Genomic DNA, 21,794 nt, shown 5'->3' with positions numbered 1-21,794 from the left:
TCATCTAATTCCTTTTTAAAAGTAACTTAAAATCAACAATTTTAGTTACTACTGAGAAGTAAGAAATAAAATGGTTACTTTCCAAAAATATGACTATAATGATACATAACTACTTGGGGCTCAGGATTATCATGGCAACTAATGGCAGCTTTTTAAAATGTAACTTCCCAAGCCCTGTAATTTGTAGCTGTTTTAGACCAATGAGACTCTGAGAAAGACTGTACCTACAGATCCTATAGTAGTTAAGCTTTTTAACAGAAAATGTCAGCTGTCACAATGATAAAATTGGAATAGATCTGTCAGGCCAGATTCCAAGAGGAGAGTCTTTATAGATCAATGGTGATTCTTTACCTAGAGGCAAATAGGAAGATGATATAGACTTCAAAGGCCCAATTCTTCCTATGGTCAGTACCACTAATTAATCAAGGAACCATGTTTTATAGAAGCAATAGCTGTAGTCTGGGAGAGAACCAGGCCATTGACAGTATGTCACATTGTCAAGAGATCACAAAAGACCAGATAACTTTGGCAAAGCCTTCATCAGAGAAACGCTGACAGTTTTCTGATCAAAGACAGAGAGCAAATAAACGTAATTTAGAATCCAGGAGCCAGATGGCTGCTAAGAAAACACTTCCAGATTGCAAAGTGCCTTTACAAAAGGTGAACCAATCTGCTAAGATCATTTCATGCTTGTCTGGGGGAGTAACACATCCATGACGGGCACATAGAATAATACTGGAATGGCATCGTCTTGAATTTGATGTATAAAAGACTGTCACCCATGTTCAGGTAATCCTTTAGAGAAGAAATGTTTTTTAAGCCTCCAAGGAAGCTCAAAACAGGGCCGAAAGAATTTTGGAAACAAATATCTATAAAATATACAGGACATCTGGAAAACACTGAACAAGGAGCAAACTTTATGGTGAAAATATATTAGGACAAAAAACTTTACTCAAGCAATTCCACATGTTTGCAAGATGCAGACTGAAATTACAGATGAAGAATTTTATCATGGGGAAACTGATCCTGTCCCTCTGGCTGCATCCACACTGCAGAAATAATATGGCTTGGCACCACTTTAACTGCCGTGGCTCAAGGCTATGCAATTCTGGGCATGGTAGTTTGTTGGTGTTTTCGTGGCAACATTTGTTTGGAGTGGATTTGCCTTGGCTTTCCTATGAAGCTTAGAGAATATGATTTGGTCGAGTGTGGATTAAAACCCTGATCTCCAGAGACCCAATGCTCAAACCACTACAACATGCTGACTGGCTGCAGTTATAGATATTATTATTGCTGATTAGAATTAGAATTGCAACATTTAATTGGGCTAGTTAATATATTTATAAAACTTTTGACAGACTAAAATTCTGTCCTGATTAATAGGCAGCAACATTTTTAGAAGATATTGTTAGAACAACTTAAGATGGCAAGCACCACCTTAGCAGAAGTCCTTAGAATATATATGTGCACAGTTAAGAAGGTTCAGTAATTTGCTTCCCAACAATTATTTGTATCTATATGCAGCGGCATCCCTAGGGTTGGTGTCACTCATTGTTGTGTGTTTACCTGATCGTGCAGTCCTGTCCTTACTTTTTATCCTTACTTTTTATAAACTATCATTTGTTTATATTCTCCAATCTGCCTGTATATGAACCTATGGTATAAAACTAAGTTATGTTTTAAATTGGAATTTTGTAATTGTGCTGGCCAAATGGCTGTAATAAAGTTATTATTATTATTTTACAATTATATTGTAAACCACAGAGAGCATATGAGGCCTAGTAAGAATATTTTAAATAAAGAAAGGAATAATACGATTTGATTAACAGCAGAATTCTATGCATGGTTGCTCAGCAGTAAGTTCCACACTGTTTAGTGATATCTCTCAGTAACTATATGCAAGACTCCATCATTGTGGTGCCTTGGCCCTTGAGATGTTTTGGCCTTGTTATGCCTTGTTAATTTATAACTTATCCCTGGTTAAGTTACAGTTGCAGAGTAACTTTGTTGTATCAGCTGCATCACCACTGCAGAAACAATCCAGTTTGACACTACTTTAACCGCCATGGCTCAGTGCTATGGAATTCTGGGAATTGTAGTTTTGTGAGATATTTAACCTTCTCTGTCAGAGAACCCTAGTGCCTATTAAACTACAAATCCTATGGTTCCATAGCATTGAGCCATGGCAGTCAAAGTGGTGTCAAAGTGGATTCTTCTGCAATGCAGATGCAAGCATAATCATTGCGCCAAAAACTGTTCCATATAGTTATTTGGAACTAGTGCCCTCTGAGCTTTCACAAGATTTGTCATTTTCTTATTGGACTTCTTATTGTAGGGAAAATAATCAACTTTTCTCTTTAGGTGAGCTGGATCTTTCTTGTGTACCTGTCCTGAACTTAAGATCTGGTGACTGGACAGTAGATGAAGTGCTTAAAGTTGACACAGTGAAGCAGTTAAGAGCAATTATGGCTCAACATAAGCACAGTTAAATGTCTAGCTCAGATATCAACTCATAACTCACTGGGTGGCCTTACACAATCCACTGTCTCATAGTCTTAGCCCTAGTTGTAATGTGTGGATGATAATACTGCCCTAAGGGTGACTTTGATAATTTATGTGGAGCAGTTTAAATGCTAAGGGAAAATGCTGTATAAATATGCAACTGATATGTGGAAAAAATCTGCCTCTGGAAGCAGCAGATTCCTTGAATTCAAAGATTAGCCAGAGGTATGCAAGTTTTGGTCCTCCAGATGTTGTTGGACTGCTCCTTCAACCATCCCTCGCTATTTTCTAGAGCTGACAGGAATTGCATCCTAAAAATATCTAGAAGACCACAAATTACTCTCATCAGGGTAAGATCAAATATCAGCACTAGACTGTGACAGAAAATACATCTCTTTGATCTGCTCCCAGTATTGTACTTAACAACTGTCTGTATCCACCTAATACAACCACCCTATTTCTTACAACCTTCAACTTTCTGTAAAGGTAAAGGTATTCCCCATTGACAAGGTTGTCAAGTTGTGTCTGACCATAGGGGCCAGTGCTCATCTCCATTACTAAGCCAAAGAGCCAGAATTGTCAGAGACTACTCTGTGATCATGTGGCCAGCATGATTGCACAGAACACTGTTTACATTCCCGCTAGAGTGGTACCTATTTATCTACTTGCATTTGCATGCTTTTGAACTTTCCATGCAGACCTGTAAGGCCTTAATCAGATTTACAAGTATGAAACCAACATGTGTGAGGTGATGTTGCACTGCTGATATTTTAGATAAAATCCAGTATTCTAGGTAAAATAACTGACCGTGTGGGTATCTGTCATGCTTTAGATTTTACAAGCACATAGATTAAATTCAAAAGTCACATTCCATCATAGGGATCTCAAGACATGGGGCAATGAGGAGGTGGGAGGTGGGACCACTGTGCCTTATGTCAAGTGAGCATATACATATTGCCATCCACATTTACAGGCTAGATCACAAAGTGGTATCACCCTATACAATCCCATATGTGATAGGTTGTCACATGATAGGTTCCTTATGACATCCATCCTCATTCTTAAGAGTATCAGGGCTGCCTTAAGACATTATGCTGCTTGAGGCAATGAACAAGATAGCATCTGCTCCTGAACTTGCAGACAAAACCTGATGACACTTACATAGGAAGCTTTCTTCAACCCAGGTGACAGGGCAATGTCCTTTTTTATATATCAAAGTAGCCCAAGAAAAAGGATGCAGGGAAGGTCAAGAAGCCTACAGCCTTCATCTTCAGTATCTTTCTGCCATCTGTCAGCATTTGCCACCTAACATAACTTTGCTCAACAGTGACCTTGCCTGGTATGTAACTGAACAGATTGGGGCTGGAGTAGAGAATCCAACATCTTATTAAGTAAAACTTTCTCAAACAACCTCATCTAACCAGTGATGGAGAAACTGTTCTAGGCCAGGCAATATCACAGAATTCTGATATAGTATATGTTTACTCATGACATGTAAAAAGGAACTAGGTATATCTGTATAATATTTTCAGCACAGAAGTATATACTTAATCTCATGATAGCTTGGCAAAGTTAATGTGCCATGTTCTCTGATCAGCTACAGATCTGAAGGAAAATGTCAGTAATGATTACAGATTTCTAAATGATTCTATAGTTCAACAGGATCCTTCATCCTTCTTGCAAGTCTCTGCAGTGTGGAGTGATTGTATTTCTTTAGCCCCTAAATCTTGCTTTGGGCAACTTCTGGATGCAGAAAAATACACACCTTTTCTTCCCAAGGTGAGCATAGTAATGTGACAAGTAAGCTCAGCAAAGGTCATAGAAAAGAATTCCCTTCCCATATAAGGTTGGGGTCATTTATAAATCTGTCAAAAGCCTGTCCCTGATTTGCCCTAGGCTTTAAAATGATAGCCAAAGGTCAAAGTGTGTTTTTTTTTCAAAGCAAGCACCTGTCTACCAGTTGAAAAAAATATCCAGGAAATGGAAAATATGTATGGACAAGTAGAAATTACTAGAAGAGAGGCTTGCTTTTGCAATGTACACTTCCAGCATACATCAAACAGATAAAAGATAATTTTGAAGTTCCTATTTATTTGCATGGCAGACATGCCCCACCAGCAGAAATAGCAACAGCGAAGAAGGAGTGTCTGTATGTAAAAGACATATATAGGGTGAATGCCACCAAGAGCACAATGCTCACATGGAAATACAAGTGAGACCTGGATTGGAACAACGCTGCCTTGAGAGTCTATGGAGAGCCATATGCTCTTCTGCAATACTCCATGCTATTCCCCCTTTGCAAGAATCAATCAGCATGTCTCTCCACAGAGCATGCTTGTTCCTCACTACTTTGGTGCTTCTTATTTTTAGTCTACCCCACATTGCTCAGGAATTGGTATTTATGCAAATGTGGGGTTCCCTCAAGCCTCCTCTAATGAGCAGATGGCATTCTGACTCCAAAATGATCAAGATTCACCTCTGACCTTCAAAAATAGAAGATATGATACTTAACCCATATATTTCACCTCTAGCCAGTTTTCAAAGGGAAGCCATGCTAATTTTTTTAAAAGTATGACAAGCAACAGCAAAAAGCACATTGACATTAATTGCTTTACACAGTGTGGTAGGAATGGAATTCAGGCTTTCTCCCTCTCCTAAGTAATAAGCCTAGCAATGAACTTCAAAGCAGAATAAAATGCAGTCTGGAGCATGATAAAAGAACAAGTCCAAAAATGAATATAAAATAGTAATCCACGTAAAATTCTTCAGGACTTAAAAGCAAGTTGTTGAGCAACAGGTTTGCAGAGCTTGAAGACCTCATAAAGAGTACATTAGAGCTGCAAAAGAGAAAAATGGCACTTCAGTTTTCCTGTGCATGTTTAATTGATTCCAAACATGTCAGGGATTTAATCAAAAACAGTCAGCACATATATTCTAATGAGCACAAATGGACAGTCTATTATATTACATGAATATTTTGGCTCTCTGGCTCTTTTGACTTATCTGCATAGAGAACTGGATTTAATTTCCTCTCCCCTCCCCACCTTATCTAGCTTTGGAGCTCCATATTATAGCTGTTGTCCTATACATACTTATAAAAATAAAGTTCTACTGTTCTCAGTGGGACTCACTACTCAGTAGACCTGACTTGTTTGCAACTCTTAATTCTTTCTAAGGTATGTGTTTCCCAGTTATATTGAAAAAGAAATTCTATCTAATTCAAGAATGTGTGTGTGTGTGTGTGTGTGTGTGTGAGAGAGAGAGAGAGAGAGAGAGAGAGAGAGAGATACTTTCTAAAATCTTAGCAACATTTTATATACAATAATGCTTTTTGTTCAGGTGCTATTTCACACAGTGGTGGACATCATTTGATTTCTCCAATGTGAGTATTCTGTGCTAAATGACCTGCGGAGGGTTGAACAAAATGGATTGACTGGACTGACACAAAATGGATTGACTCAATAGACTGAAAAGTGTTAAAATGTTCATTTAACATATGTAATATGTCTTGAATAAACTGATTGTTAATTTATTTGAGTATAGGTTTTTAACTTTTATGAAAATATTAATAAAAATATATAGTAAACATGTTACCGTATTTTCTGGTGTAGTAGATGACTGGGCATATAAGACAACCCCCAACTTTTCACTGGCTCCCCAGGCAAAGACTGCCTCACATGCAGGCAGCACCCTGGCCTACTATAGGCTGGGTTAAGAGGGCCTGGCACACACACCTGCCGGCTTCAGGGGCCCTCAAACGGAACCACTTCCACCCTCAGCTCCTTTCCAGCTTCTTCTGCTTCCTCTAAGGGCTCCTCCTTTGGAGGCCTAGGAAGGTGGGAGCAGGCCGGGACTTAACCTGTCCTTTAAGACAACCCCTGACTTAAAAAGTCATCTTATAAGCCGGAAAATACGGTAATATAACCCCACATAATTGTATAATATATATGTTACATATATCATCTGTTGATACTGAAGTCATTAGATAATGAATACACCCTGTGAACTTAGCTGCACCTATATGAATCCTGGATCTATCAAGAAATGTTTCCAACTCAAATCTATTCACTCAGTCCATGGAATAGAATACACTACATTAATGTTTTTGCAGAGCTGCACATTCTTATCCACTAGTGCCCATTTGTTTCGGCAATATTAAGCCCCCAATGATGAAAACACAAAGTTGAAAGGCTTTCATCTTATTATTTTAGGATATTGTCCTCCTCCTCTCCATGGATCCAGAAAAATTTTAGCAGAACTTTGGAGCTGAAGCAACACCATCCAAGAAGTATATCACTCAATGCAGCATGATCAACGCAGGTTGTGTCAGCTCACTCTAAAGTGGAAGGAGAGGAAGAAAACATTTAAAGTACAGCTTGAGGGTGGAGACATTGGTCTATGCTTTTTCACTTAAAACTGCTTCTCCCCAGCTGTTTCTCCTCCTGTTGAGGGATACATCCAACAAATAAAGTCCCGGTAGGAAAAAAGCAAAAAACAAAATTGCTGGGAAGACAAATTTTCAGGTACAAAAGTTTGGAGATGGGAGGAGGGATTCAGTTCCCTGTGCTTGTCCACATAGACTATACTGAAAACTGTCCCTAAGCATTTATTTCATGTGTGAGTACCATTTGATCTTCCAGATATTTTAACTGACAGCTCCCATCATCTTCTCCCAGCACAACCATTTATAAGGGACTGTGTGACCTGAAGTCTAAAACATCTGGAGGATCAAAGTGTTCCCATCCTTGCTTACTTTATATGGAATCAGTGGTGACTAAATGGTGATGACACAAATTGGCCACCATTTTTGTGTTGTTTGGCCCTCTGTATGGTTGACATCTTGATTTGGAAATGTTATACAGAGCGATAATGAACTACAGATGGCAAAAGCCAGCATTATTAAAGCAGCATCCTGAATAGGCCCAAAGCAAGCAGGCCTAACAGATTATGGAATCCTTCAGCAGCAACACCACTTTGATAACTTATCTCAGTTGCACCAACTTGGTAACATATCTCTAGGCTAGTGATCAGCCCATAGTTGTAGCAGAGGGCATGAGTTAGTGGTGTATTGTATATAGTGGTTAGAGTATCAGACAAAGACTGGGGAGACTCAGGGACAATTCCCATTAGCCATAAAGCTTACAAAATGACTTTGAACCAGGCAACACCTCTCAGCATAATTGCATCACAGAATTACCATGAAGATGAAGCTGTTAGAAACTTACGTAGGTCACCTAATGTGTTTCCATAGTTGAGTGGAGATTTGAACTCATCTCCAGCATTCAAACCACGACACCATGATGGCTTTCCCTTGAACCCTTAATGTGTTTGCTCATTACAGGCCTGGAACATCATCCAAATTGTGCATCTTAAATGAAAGTTAATTAAGGCAGGAAAATGGTGATTGAAGAGAATATCCTTCTAAACCATGGATTAAATTTTTAATATTATATTGTGCTAATTGTGTTTAAATTTGCTACTTTGTTTCTAATTATTTAAGTGCTCTGAAATGACGGTAAGAGCACCTTTTAAAAAACATATGCTCATCAGCAAATCCATCCAGAAAATCTGGCAGAGTTGCAGAGTTTTCTAAACAAGCGCTTGCCAAACCTGTTCTTTGATCCAGCAAATAGTCATAATTTAAAACAAGGCCTACAGGCCTTCAAGGAATCAGGGAGGGGTTTCATTCCTTTCTCCTTCCTTTTCCCCCCAAGGGAAACACTTTACCTTGCTCAAGTTGTAATCTACAAAGTGCAGCTCCCACACAAGCCATATTAAAATAAATGGGTCTCTTCAGGAAAAAAAAAGAGGGGGGAAAGGTGTCGTATGTGAAATGCAACATGTTCTTAGGGACCACATTCTTTTAGCCAGATGCATATTTGCAATTTCTCCTGGATACTCAAAGGCAAGATAAAAGGACAATTAAAAAAATTAAATCATTGCAGAATACCGTAGTTGAGAAATTAATTGCTGCTGAACAGAGAAAATAGTCTTTGTTAAAATGCAGTGATGATAATCAAAATGTTCATCTTCAGGGATTTTTTTTCCTGAGCTGATTTGTCTTCTACCATGTTTATTGTGCTCATTCCAAATGGGAAACTGTCTGACCATGAATAGAATGGGAATAGCCTCCAATTATCCGACTTTGGCAGGGCCATCCTCAATTAATCCTCTGCTATCCCATTTTCTCAGTTCTTTTAAAACATTCTGGTTTCTCGTCCCACTTTTCCCTTTTGTCCTCAGCTCACTTCAATTGCTGCAGACTAACTTCAGCTGTAACAGACTAACAATGTAGTGGGTTGTGTGCAGTGCGTTGTGTGATCTGAGCCTTACTGAGGAATTTGTAAAATTGAAATTCTTATGCTTTGAAAATCAGTAGTTAGTCACACAGTTTGAAAACAGTAACATATATCTTGTGTATGATTGAAAGAGAGTGTCAGTGAGGTGCAGTGGTTTAAGTGTTGGACTACAAATCTGGAGACCAGGGTTCAAATCCTGGCTCGGCCATGTAAACCCACTCGGTTACCTTGGGCAAGCTACACTCCCTCAGCCTCTCAGGAAGGCAATGAAAACCTCCTCTGAGAAAATTTGCCAAGAAACCCTTATGAGAGGTACACTTTAGGGTTGCCATAAGTAGGAAGCATCTTGACGGCACGCAACAACAACAAAGGTTGAAAGCTCAAAATGATTTATTCAATGTTGAATTTTTATCACTGTTAACTCCCTCAGACATATTACAAGCTTTTAGCTGGTTTCTTTGGAATTATGAACATAAGCACAACACTGGATAAGACTTAAGGACAATGGAGTGCAGCATTTTGCCAAACAGTTGCCTACAGAAAGCTCTCCAGCAGGTGTTATCCTAAAAGTATTGGGGTTACCCAATAGCAGTGTCAGTGTCTCCTTGAAACTTCAGGGAAATTATAGCTCAAAAGGAGGCCTGCAAGAAGAAGGTAGCTCCTTTCACCTCTATGTATGCTAGTACTAGCTCCAGAAAGCACTCCCATTTCAGTGGACAGAAGGGCTTTATTTAGAAATGTGCAAAGGTGCACGTAAACATACAAAACCCAATGCCACCTTAAGAACCATACAAGGCTATCAGAAAGAAAGGTGTGTAAGTTTACAAGGCAAAAATTATCAGTCCTGAAGAGAGGTCCGTGGAAAATGGAGAATGGTTTAGAAAGCTTCTGAGGGTTACACAGAGCTTTGGTCTGTGAACAAAGTGGCTAGGGATGGAATGAATTTTTATATTCCATTTCATAGCCTCAAGGGGTGTTTGGTGTGGTATTCGGTGTGACAAAGGTCTTGATGACTTTCCCAAGTATTTGACAGCCATTTGGCTGATGGCTTTGGCTCCAGAGTGACAAAATATTGATTAGATTTGAGATAATCCCAGATGGTCTGGCAGGAAGGAACATATCAGGAGTTGAGATGAAGTGATGGGACTCTCTTTGTCTCCATTGCAAGAGGAAATGCAAAGAATTGGTGGAGGAATGATTAACAAATCCATTGAGCATTATTTTTACAGTTAGTCTTTCTTATCCACAGATTTTTTTATCCATGGATGCAAGCATCCACGGCTTGAAAATATTCCAAAAAAGTATAAATTCCAAATAGCAAACCTTGATTTTCCCATTTATATAATGGACACCATTTTACTATGCCATTGTATTTAATGGGACTTGAGCATCCACAGATTTTGTTATCCACGGGGAGTCCTGGAACCAAACCTCAGCGGATACCAAGGGCCAACTATAGTACTATCTAGGTCTCTGCATGTCCTCACATCAGCCAAAATACTGATAAGCATTACTCCTTATATGTGTAACTTCCTAGTTTCCACAGGTCATTGTGATCTCTTAAAACATGCCCAATGCTAGATATTAATTATGAAACCCCAAACCTAGCAAGAAGGGTTTAGGTTATGCTAACACCAGGGAATGAGTATGGGTATAACTGTGTTATCCATCTTGTGTTCTCTGGCACCCGATAGCCACAGAGAAGCTAAACTTCTCCCATACTTTACAACTGCCCACCTAATCCTCTGTCATCCTATTTCTTTCAGCTGCTTTTAAAATGTCCCAATTTCTCTCACTTCTCCCCTTGTCCTTAGCTTACTTCAGTTGCTGCAAACTCAGCTCAAGAGTAAAAATATGTTGTACTGAATTAACTCAGCAGGAAGGAGAGGCAATGAGGGGCAAAATCTTGCCCTTCTCTGTAGTGTCAGGAAAAAGCAAACTGCTGCAGTCTCTCCTAACTTGTGCCTGTATGTGTGTATGTATCTTTAAGTTGCTTATTGACTTATGGTGATCCCATAAATTTCATTGGGTTTTCTTAGGCAAGGCTCAGAGGTGGTTTTGCCATTTCCTTCTTCTGAAATACAGCCTACAGCCTCCTATCCAAGTACTATCTAAGTACCCTGCTTAGCTTCCAAGATTAGATGGGATGTGGTGCCTTTAGTATTTAGGCCCCAACGTGGGATTGCCATAAGGCAGACATCATCAACAACAATAACAAATATTTCCTCATTTATACCTTTTGCCGTCTTGATTATACACCGATGTTGCTTGGCTACATCTGACCTGGTTTTCATTTGTGAAATGTTGGAGGGTCAAATGTTGATCAATCCCCTTTTAAAGCTATACAAGATGGACACCAGCACATCCTGTGGGAGCAAATGTCACAATGTGCTGTCTATGAAGAAGTACGTTTGTTTATCTATCCCGTTTCTCTCACCATTCACCTTCAGAGGAAGACCCCAAATTCAATTAGTGTGAGACATGGAAATGACAATAGTAATCACTACTATCCACCAATAAATGTTTTATTCTCCCGTTATAAGACATTTAATCTTTGTTGTTGTTGTTGTTCTCTTTAATGGCCAGGTCTACAAAGTTAATTATAAATAACTTAATAATAATAACTAAAGCTATGCTTTTCCTGGCTCATTTACAAAGCTGAAATTGGCACCAATTATTATATTTGGGCAATCTTGCTAATGATGCTCAATCTAGAAATTACTTTCTTTAATTAGGGTATTTACTAGTACTGTCTAAATATTGGTTCTCTTGCATATTCTTGGGGCCTGAACAGACAGACCAAAATAAAGCTGGTTCAAGTCACTTTGGAGATATGCTGTTTAAATGATGCATGTATCCTAAGAGGCCGGAAGCCGTGCCAAAGCCATCCTCCAGTCCTAAGGACTGGAGTGCAGCTTTGGCACAGCTTCTGGCCTCTTAAGATGTGTCTGTCATTTAAACAGCATACCTCCAAAGTGACCCAAAACAACTTTATTTTGCCCTGTCTGTTCAGGCCCTTAGTTATCCAAATGTGCATTTTCTATGCCTTTAATATTTAGGCTCTAACATGTAGTGCCGTATCACTGCAACCCAGAAATTTTAATTTAGAAAATATTATTTTATGTACTTTTAAACCACAAACTAAGCAAGATTCTTTGGATAGTATCAAATCTGTTAAAAAATATTAAATACCTTAAAATATAGCATTAAAACAATATCTGAAGAAGCGAAGTCTAAAACCAAAATGAAATTGGGAGCAGAGAAAGACACAATCCCACAAACAGTGGTGAGAAACCTGCACTCAGGACAAGAAGCTACTATCAGAAGAGAATATGGTGAAACATAGTGATTGTCAATTGGCAAAGGGGTCAAGCAAGGCTGCATTCAATCACCTTGCTTGTTCATATGCAGACCTGTCTTAGAGTCAGAATGAGGAGGAGTAAAGATCAGAGGAAAGAGTATTGACAATCTAAGATACACAGACGACACTAAACTACTAGTAGAAAACCACAAAGACTAGGAACAATTTTTAAGTTAAGCTGAAGAAGAAAGCATAAAGGCAGATTTACAGCTACATACAAGTGCCTTTGTGCTGTAATAAATATTGCTATTGCTGTTGCTACATACAAGAAAATGAAAATAATGATCATGGAGGATTGACATAAATTCAACACAAACAAGGAAGAAATCAAAATGGTTAAAGATTTCCCAGGAACAGGAACAGAGCAATTGAGGACAGGGGACTTGGAGGTGTTTCACTCATGGTCACCATGAGTAGAGGTTGACTGGAAAGCAGTTAACAACAACAAAGGAAAATACAGCATGTTGTTTATGTACTTGCAAATTTAGAAATAACTATCATTTAAATGAAAATGTGATACATCTCACTAGGAGGCAAACTGTTGCATAGTGTATGACTGAGGGTACGATGTACTACATGGATGAATGCTCCATCTAACATAGGTTTCAAACATTTGCCAAACATAAATGAAAATTGTGCCAAAATCTTTTGGATCTTGAAGAGGAGTATGACTCCAACCTTTTTCTGTTTTGAAAACTTTCGGATTTTAAAGATTCACATCAGCGTAGAATGCAGTAATCATTCATTTCAATTGTCTCATAGGCCTATGTACTATGGAGATTCCATTACCCTTACATAAATCCAAACAGATAGCTCTCATCAGCACTCTTCTTTTATGTTATGAACTTATTTACACCAGATGTTAAAATGAGATGATTATAAAACTATTTTCAGCCCAAATGTTTCCATACCGTATGTCAAGGCTGTGCAAATAACCTCTGTATGAAAACTGTATTGTTTGGTTGCTGCTGTTGTTGTTTAAACTGGGTTCTGGAGAAGACTGGTACCTCAATGAGATCAGTTTTGGCAGTTTCTTGGAAGGCCAGTCTGCCCACCCCCACAGATCTCTCCCCATGGTGTGCAGCTAGAGAATATTCTCTGCCTGAGGTATAGCAGCAAATGCTTCATGCCCCACGCAAGTCGAGTTTCATCATATCCAAGTTCAGTTGAGTTATTTTGACACCACAGGCAACAAATCCCACAAGAGCCTCTTCCCTCCCTAGTAGTAAAAATGCAATAAAATTTAAATTAAATAATTAACCATTTGCTGCCTGTTCATGATGCCCTGAATCAGCTGCCTGGAGCAGCAGCCTCACTTGCATAATACCAAGGATGGCCTTGCCAGTTTGTGACTTGCTCTAATGCCTTACAAGTAGCTGCATTTGGCCTCCAGTGCCAATAAGTGCAGTAGGATGCAGTTCTTGCTGGTTCCTCTGAAAAGAAAGAAGAGCTCATTCCATCACATGTCTCCTTGTTCTTATTTAGCAGTCAAATATATGCCAGTGACAGTGGTGGTTTGATTAGTAGCATTTATTGTTGAAAAATACTGTTTGGGGCTTACCCGCCATGCTCCCTTTGCCTTCCCTGGTGCATGATGGGAACTTGTTTCATTTGGGCATTCAGGGCCACTTTCTCGTTCATGCATAAATACATAATTACTCTTGCATGTCATTTAGGTCTGCTTCTTGAACCTCGACCAACTCTAATCTTCTTTGGCCAGCTTCCAGTTTGGATGTAAGTACGTAGTTATACATAATTACTAGTGATTAATTCCTTTCTAAAAGTGACAAGAATAGAGCCAGTGTGATGTAGTAGTTTGAGCATTGGTCGATGGCTCTGGAGACCAGGCTTCAAATACCCACTCATTGAGCAAGTCACACTGTCTTAGCTTCAGAGGGAGGCAGAGGCAAAGGCAAACCACTTTTGAAAAAATCTTCCCAAGCTTTCTTGGCAATTACTGGTTGCTAAAGCTGGTGTTGAATTCCTTGGCAGGCTGGGAAGCAATGGATGTTATCAGATAAGGGAAATTGGAAGTATAATCCAATGGCAATCCGAATGCAATCATGGGGATTAACGTTATTGCGTGATAGACTACCACACGCAATTTCGGGCAATGGGAAGTCAGTCCAATGCAATCATGGGGTTTCACGTTATTACGTGAGAGGTGATCACACACAATTTCAGGCAATGGCAAGCTATTTTCAGGCAATGGGAAGTCAGTTAGAATGCAATTTGAATTCACGTGAATGTGTTCTGGCCCCACTTTCTTTTCATTTGAAATTAAGAGAAATTCATCCCGTGTGATAAACTCCAATGCACTGCACACACACACACCTCACAAGGAAGTTGCCCACCCTGATTGCTAAGCATGACTTCATCTGATCTGACTTTTTCACCAGCTGCATTCCATTTCCCATCACACTCCCTATTACCTTAAAAATAACATATGACAGAGGTATATATGTATGGCTTTTCATCACTCTAACACACAAAAACAAAAATTAAAAGAGTTATTCCAGCATCTCCGGAATCTTTTTGCTCTTACGAGACACACGAAAAATGATAATGGCAATGATATTTCACTCTCAGACAAGTATCAAAGATATGAATGACGGTGTAAGAACATGCCATTCAGATTCCAAGCCCAGAAGAAAAGGTGTGTGCAGAAATAAAAACACATTTTTTATTCCCACATGTCAGCAAACCTTCATAGTAAAATTCTTCAGAACATTTTGTTCAATGTACAATGCTGAAACATTTAAGGCAGGCAATTGGTTTCCTAATGGAAAAGACACAGGAGTTGTCTGGGGCACTTTGGTACCCTCAGGGTCTAAAATGAAACCCACTGACATCAGTGGAGATAGCTCCTCTCATTTCAAGGGTCTTTCATCTGGACATGACGTATGTGAAGTAAAAATATAGGTACAGTAGAGCATGCCTCAGGTAAAAACATTCATGCTTCCTTCCTTATTCCCAGCATACACATCACAATATGTACTGGGAATAGAGGAAAGAAGAAATCTTGAGGGTCAGACAAGAGATGAAAAAGATTAAACACTTAAGCGAAGGAGTGGATTTTATTCATTAAACAGAGAGGTTGTTTTTGCCAATGCTGCATGAAGAATGAGATACGCTATAAATGAACATGTATTTGCAATGTAATTTTGTTAACTTTTCAATTATCATTGTTGGCATCAAGATTATGAATAAGAAACAGACACGTTTAGATTGCAGGATTTTTAAAAAGAGAGAATTATCAGGAATCTTTGGTCTATGTTGTTGAAATGTTCTATAGTGTAAATGATTTACTGCTTTTCTTTTTGCATATTCCTCTTCAGCATACAGTTTGTGTGTAGGAAAAATAATCTCCTATTGTATCACATTTTGAATGATCTTTGAGTTGTATTGAGACTACGGCATACTTAGAGCAGAACGACTAAAAACAAGGTGACTGAAGTCAGTAATGTAACCAACATTGATCCATTTGATTTCACTAGGTATGCTCTATGTATGTCTACATGCAAGGCCTTTTTCACACTGCACAGTTATAATGCTATAATTCCACTTTAACTGCAATAGCTACACCTATGGAACCCTGGGGTTTGTAGTTTGGTGAGGAACTAGGGTTCTTTGGCTGAGAATTATAAATTGCAACTCTCAGGCTTCCATACCAACTGTCTGAAATACCACCTGTCTTGATTCCAGTGTCCAACTCCTCCCTGTTAGTTAGGCTCAAGTCCAAGATTGCCAATCCTTTTATTTCCCTCCACCTTTTGAAAGTGGAATTTATTTGCAATGGACATCAGAAATTTATTGGAGAGACTATGCTTAGCACAGTTAGTCTCTCAGCAAATATCAGGATAATTGAAGTCCCCCATAATTACGGTGCTTTATAAATAAAGCTAATAATAATAATAATAATAATAATAATAATAATAATAATAATAATAATAATTCTTACATGTGGGGCATTTCTCAGATTGGTTCAAAAGAAGATGTTGTTTATCTGTAACTGTGGTCCTTCAAATGGTAGTCTGTGCCCTCATACAATGCACCTTAACATCCCTGCTTTTAGGTCCCTGCGAGTTTAAATGTAGATGTTGAAACTGAGGGGAAAGTAGTTGGTGATCTTGAACATATGCTTATCATCCACCACCTTGGTTTGGTTTGGTGGCCTGTAGTAAATTCCTTCCACAATGTAGATCTGATTTCTTTCTCCATTTATTTTTGCAATAGTGCTCTCAACTGGTCCAGTCTGATCACTCATGTGGATTTCGTTAACTAGGGATTAGCAAAGTACACACTTGGGTCCAGATGTGGTCCTCCAATGATGTTTTTGTGGCCCTTGACTCCTCCAGAATCCCAAGATAGACCTTTTCCTAGCCAAAAAGAAAGGGTGAATTGCTGCTCCTGAAAGCCTCTAGGAACTACAATTTATATTTTAAATAGGTTGCAAGACCTCCCTGTACTGTTTAACTTTTTAAAAAAATCCATATTGTAGAACCTAAAGTTCTCAAACTCTGGCGGATTTGATAGTTTTGTGCTTTCATTATTTCATAGTCCATGTATACCATGAAGATTTGTAGGGTATAAAGGTAGCTCCCAAACTTTCTGTAGTGCCTACCCTCTCTTAACAAATGCCTTGATCCAGAAAACTTAAAAAAAATCATTCTCCTTGATCCTCCTCAACTAAAATACAAATGTCTAAAACACAAACAGGGGAAATAATACAAGGAAGTACATGTGGCTTCCCACTTACAACCTGTAGTTATCTCTAATTTCTACTCCCTTGTTATCCGCTGAGGTTTGGCTCCAGGAATCCCCATGAATAACAAAATCCATGTAAGCTCAAGTCCCATTAAATATAATGGCATAGCAAAATTGTGTCTCTTATATAAAATGGAAAAATCAAGGTTTGATACTTGAAATTTATACTTTTTGAATATTTTCAAGCCATGGATGCTTGAATCTGTGTATAAAAAATCTGTGTATAAGGAGGGCCAACTGTAAAAAACTGCAGAGGTATGCTAATAATAATTACTCCAACATTACATTCTACTCAGCAATACATTCTATTTTATTTAAACCTTTGAACTTGGATGTGAATATAGATCTCCAGTCCATGTAGGCTGATCTATTTATTTCAGAAGAGTAATCACATTGATTTGTGGAGATGTAGTTCAATATTACTGAATGTAAAATTTCATATGCAATTAAAATTCCTTCATCTAGAATCAACAGGGGCCAAAGTCTGAGAATTATTCAGTAAAAATAATTAATATCAACGGCAAGATGAATCTGTTATAAGCCTATTGTTGAATAACATTTCAGCCCCTTTAATGTGAGCCTCTGACAACCAGGACAATTTTTAAATTATCTATCCAAGGACTCTGGGATTCTAGGGTTCAAAACTCCAGTTAGTCTTGGAAACTTACTGGGTAACCTTGGGCAATTCACACTTTCCACCTCAAAAGAAGGCAATGGCAAACATTCTCAGAACAGGTCTTGCCAACAAAACCCCATGACAGTTTCACCTTAGGCTTTATGTAAGTCAGAAATTACTTGAAGGCACACAAGAGCAACAGCAGCAGCAGCAACAACAACAGATTCTTCATTATTCCAAAATTTGATTTGCTGTGATGGCTCCTCACTTTCAGCATGATGGTACTCGCATTCTAAAAAATAAAATAACCTATGAAAATGTCAGCCCATATTATCTGGCTAAATTGCTTGTTTCAAAATTTGAATGATATGATATCTGATTGTTGCATGCTGCAAATCCAATCCAGTACCTTATAGTACTGGTACTATCCTGTACTGTTTAATATAAAAACATGCCCATATTTTAGAACCAAAAGTTCTCAAACTCTGGCAGCTTTGAGAAAAATGCTTAAGAATCTGGATGGTGAACTCATAAACTCACAGTCTAAGCTTGGGCAGGACTGTGAGGTCAATACTGAGAGCCAGTGTGGCCAGAAAATTACGCATCTAAGCTAAGGAGTAAGATATGCTGCTGAAGCTAGAAGTATGGGTTTCTGACTAAACTGCTTAAACATCCAGGTAGGACTTGAAAATACCCATGTTGGGGTTGCTTGACTTTCTTCCCATATCTAAGGAGCCAAGCTGAATATTTCTCAAATTTTATTGGGCAGTACCTTTCATACCCTTAGACCAGTGGTTCCCAACCTGTGGGTTGGGACCCCTTTGGGGGTTGAATGACCCTTTCATGGGGGTCGCATAAGACATCTATTTAATTACAGTTATGAAGTAGCAATGAAAATAATTTCATGGGTTTGGGTCACCACAACATGAGGAACTGTATTAAAGGGTTGCGGCATTAGGAAGGTTGGGAACCACTGCCTTAGAAGAAGTGATGCAATCCTTCTGGATGTTTTATGACACAGGATCCCCTCACAGATGAATCTGGTAGGAACACAAATTAAAATGAAAAACCAGACTCATTCCCCTCCTTTTCTTGATTTCATTGTCTCTTATGTTCCCTCTTCCCATTGTTTCTTTTCCACTCTTTTGTGATGTTCTCTCATTCTTCTGAACAAGTTAGGAGGGAATTTATTTTGCTACATGACTGCATGATGTTTGGTGTTGATTTACAGCAACAAAAATATAATTTAATGCAAGCCTTTGCCCTTTCTCCAAGTTTCCAATTTGGCTCAAGATAAATCATCTAATTCCCTTGACTATGGGCTGGAAACAAAGTTACACTCAATAAATTTCTCGAGATTTTCTCCATACATGCACTTTTCCAACAATCTTTCTCATGAAAGCAACTACAATACTAAAATGTGTTTCACGTATAATTTAAAATATGTAAAAGAGTTTACAAACTCGTATTATTAAGGAAAAGTACTCAATAAATGCAGTGATGGAACTGGTGAACTGTGGCTTGTCATTTCAGTAGTATTCTTTTATACAAAAAATGTGCATGTAATTCCATAGCATATGTATATGTCCCTTCTCTAGCTTCTGGTCTTTATGCTATGTTAAATTGGCTATATTTTGGCTTCAATATAATTTTCTCTATAATAAGAAAGACAAGAAATATTATCTCTTTCTAAAATAAAATAAAAAGTGAATCTTTTATGCTTTCATGGGATTTTTGAGCAGTCTTGGTCCAAACATTTGAATTGTCTCCAATGCTCAGTTCTTTCTGGATAGCTGTAAGTAATGAGATGAAGTGTGCATACAGAGAGAGAGAGAGAGAGAGAGAGAGAGAGAGAGAGAGAGAGACTCAGACTACAGGCCACCAGTATTGGCTGTTGGGAATCAAAAATGTTTTTTGTGTGATTCTGTGCAAATATACTTCCCCATTCTATACAAACATTGTGTCTTAGAAGCATGACATCTCTGTAACTGTCCCAATCCTGCCCTATAAAAACCTCAGCCAAACATGGCCATTTCCATGTGTCAGATAGCAGAGAACTGAGCAGGGATGTATCCAGCTATATGCCTACTGGATGCACTCCAGTAGGCATTTGCAGAGACCCCTGGGTATTATTGAAAGTTCTTGGCAGTACTACCCTTGTTGAGTGTCCCTACTAGCAATGCCAATGTCTCCTTGAAAATTTGGGGAAATTATAATTCAAAAAGAGGCCTGCAAGAGATTGGTAACTTGTGAGGATCTTTTCACTTGTGTATACCAGTACTAACTGCTGAGAGAACTCCAGTTCCTGGTAAAAAAACATATTTTATTTGGAAATATACAAGCGTACACACAAACATACATGAAATGAGACAAGCTTAAGAATCATACAAGGCTATCAGAATGAAAAGCTTTAGAGGTTGGATAGAAGGAATTTAGGGTTTAAAAAAGCTAATAGTTACCAATCCTGGAGAGAGCATACTATTGCTTCTTTTGCTCCCACCTTCAAGAGAAAATGCAAAGAGCATGGAGAGTTGTGAGATGTTCAGCAAAATCCATCAGCACTTGTCCTTTTTCCTGCATGGCAGGGGGTTGGACTGGATGGCCCTTGTGGTCTCTTCCAACTGTATGATTCTATGATTCTATCTAGGTCTCACACATGTTCTCCAGTCAGCATGACTTCTACATAGGTACTTCTGCAGGACATTGTGGCCTCAAAGCTTGCCTAATGCTAGATATTAATCATGGAACCCCATATCCAGCGAAAGAGGTATATGGCATGCTAACAACAGATGAAGTCCTTGCAACATGTCCACTACAAGAAATAGCTGGACATGTTCCTATTCCTCCTCCTTTCTCTAACAATATGGAAATTGATATGGTGTAGGGGCTATACTTCTTACAAGGTGAGTTTGGTAAGGAATGTGGTCATTGTATGATCACAACAGAATTCAAACCTATACAAAAATCACAAAAATGAGTTATAATGGTGTAAATCTAATCTATACCATTGTAATTCACTAACAGGGTGCCAGCCAAGATATTACATTTTTCCAAATATTTTCAAGGTACATAAAGAGGAACTTCCTGAAGAACACAAACTATCTGGGCTATTATGTTCATCCTGAGTGTAGTTGCTTTACCCTAGAGGCTTAAATTTAAGATTTTAATTTAGCATAATCATATGCAAAGTATCTCTATGAATTAATATTCCATGATATGCAGTAATATATAGGCACCACCAAAACTGTCAATAGCAAATATGCTCTGTGGTATATTGTCTTCCCCAGTAAGAGATCTGATTCTAACCAGTTAATCAAATAACAGGGCAAGTCTCCCTTAGTTATCTTGATCAATGCCAGAATGGAAGGCTCAGAAATAAAGCACAAAAGATCATCTGCATTAAAAAAATGTTAATTTTGGAAGAATCAAGAGTTACTTCTTAAAGATATGGTAGCTCTCTTTTTAAATGAGACAGAACTTTTTCCAATGGTCCCAAACAAGTGCTTTAAATCTAATGTTCTAACAGATTGCCAAACCAAGCCACACATGCTGAATAGCTAGAACGACACATATTTTGTAAACAGGAAATTCTGACTGCTGAAAAGTGTTGTGGAGAAATATCAGATTACTGTGACCCTTATTTGGCAATATGGGGAACATAAAAAGATACATATGCAAATAATGGCCAGAATACAAAAAAAATTCTTTAAAATGATTAAAATGGCTCTATCACATATGCAAAATTTAATGAATGGTTCAGAAATATTGAGAAGAAAATCTTCTACCAGTTCTCTCATAAGGATACCACTCAATCTCAACATGTTCTTATTTTGCACTTTAAAAAAAGTGCATTCTTTTCAGTTTTTCTCAGAGCTATTTTTAACCTATTACCTTCTAAGAAGAAATGGTCCATTCTGCTTAAAGCCATGTTGGCCCAATGCTACATTTTATTAATTTTCATTTCATTATTTGATATGCAAAAATAATAAATGCCAAGAGAACCTGGACATACTCACTCACTTCAGATAGCATGACTATAAGACTGGCAAGCAAAGTGGATAAATTTGAATAAAGTTGTTTATACCATCAACAGATGTAGATTTTCCTCCCTAGAAGATGGAAACAAACTCCTTTACTCTACATCTGACAATGTCTAATTGGGTTTTTGCTGTCACTGCCCTAGAAATGGACCACAGAGCAAACTCAAGGATCAGAGAAGATGACAGTACTGGAGCCAGTGCTGATTCTG

This window comes from Sceloporus occidentalis, unplaced genomic scaffold, assembly GCF_023333645.1.
Source record: "Sceloporus occidentalis isolate IW3139 unplaced genomic scaffold, rSceOcc1.0.p SCAF_7, whole genome shotgun sequence".
Taxonomy (NCBI): domain Eukaryota; kingdom Metazoa; phylum Chordata; class Lepidosauria; order Squamata; family Phrynosomatidae; genus Sceloporus; species Sceloporus occidentalis.
The sequence above is the reverse complement of the archived record's forward strand: the minus strand, read 5'-3'. Positions refer to the sequence as shown.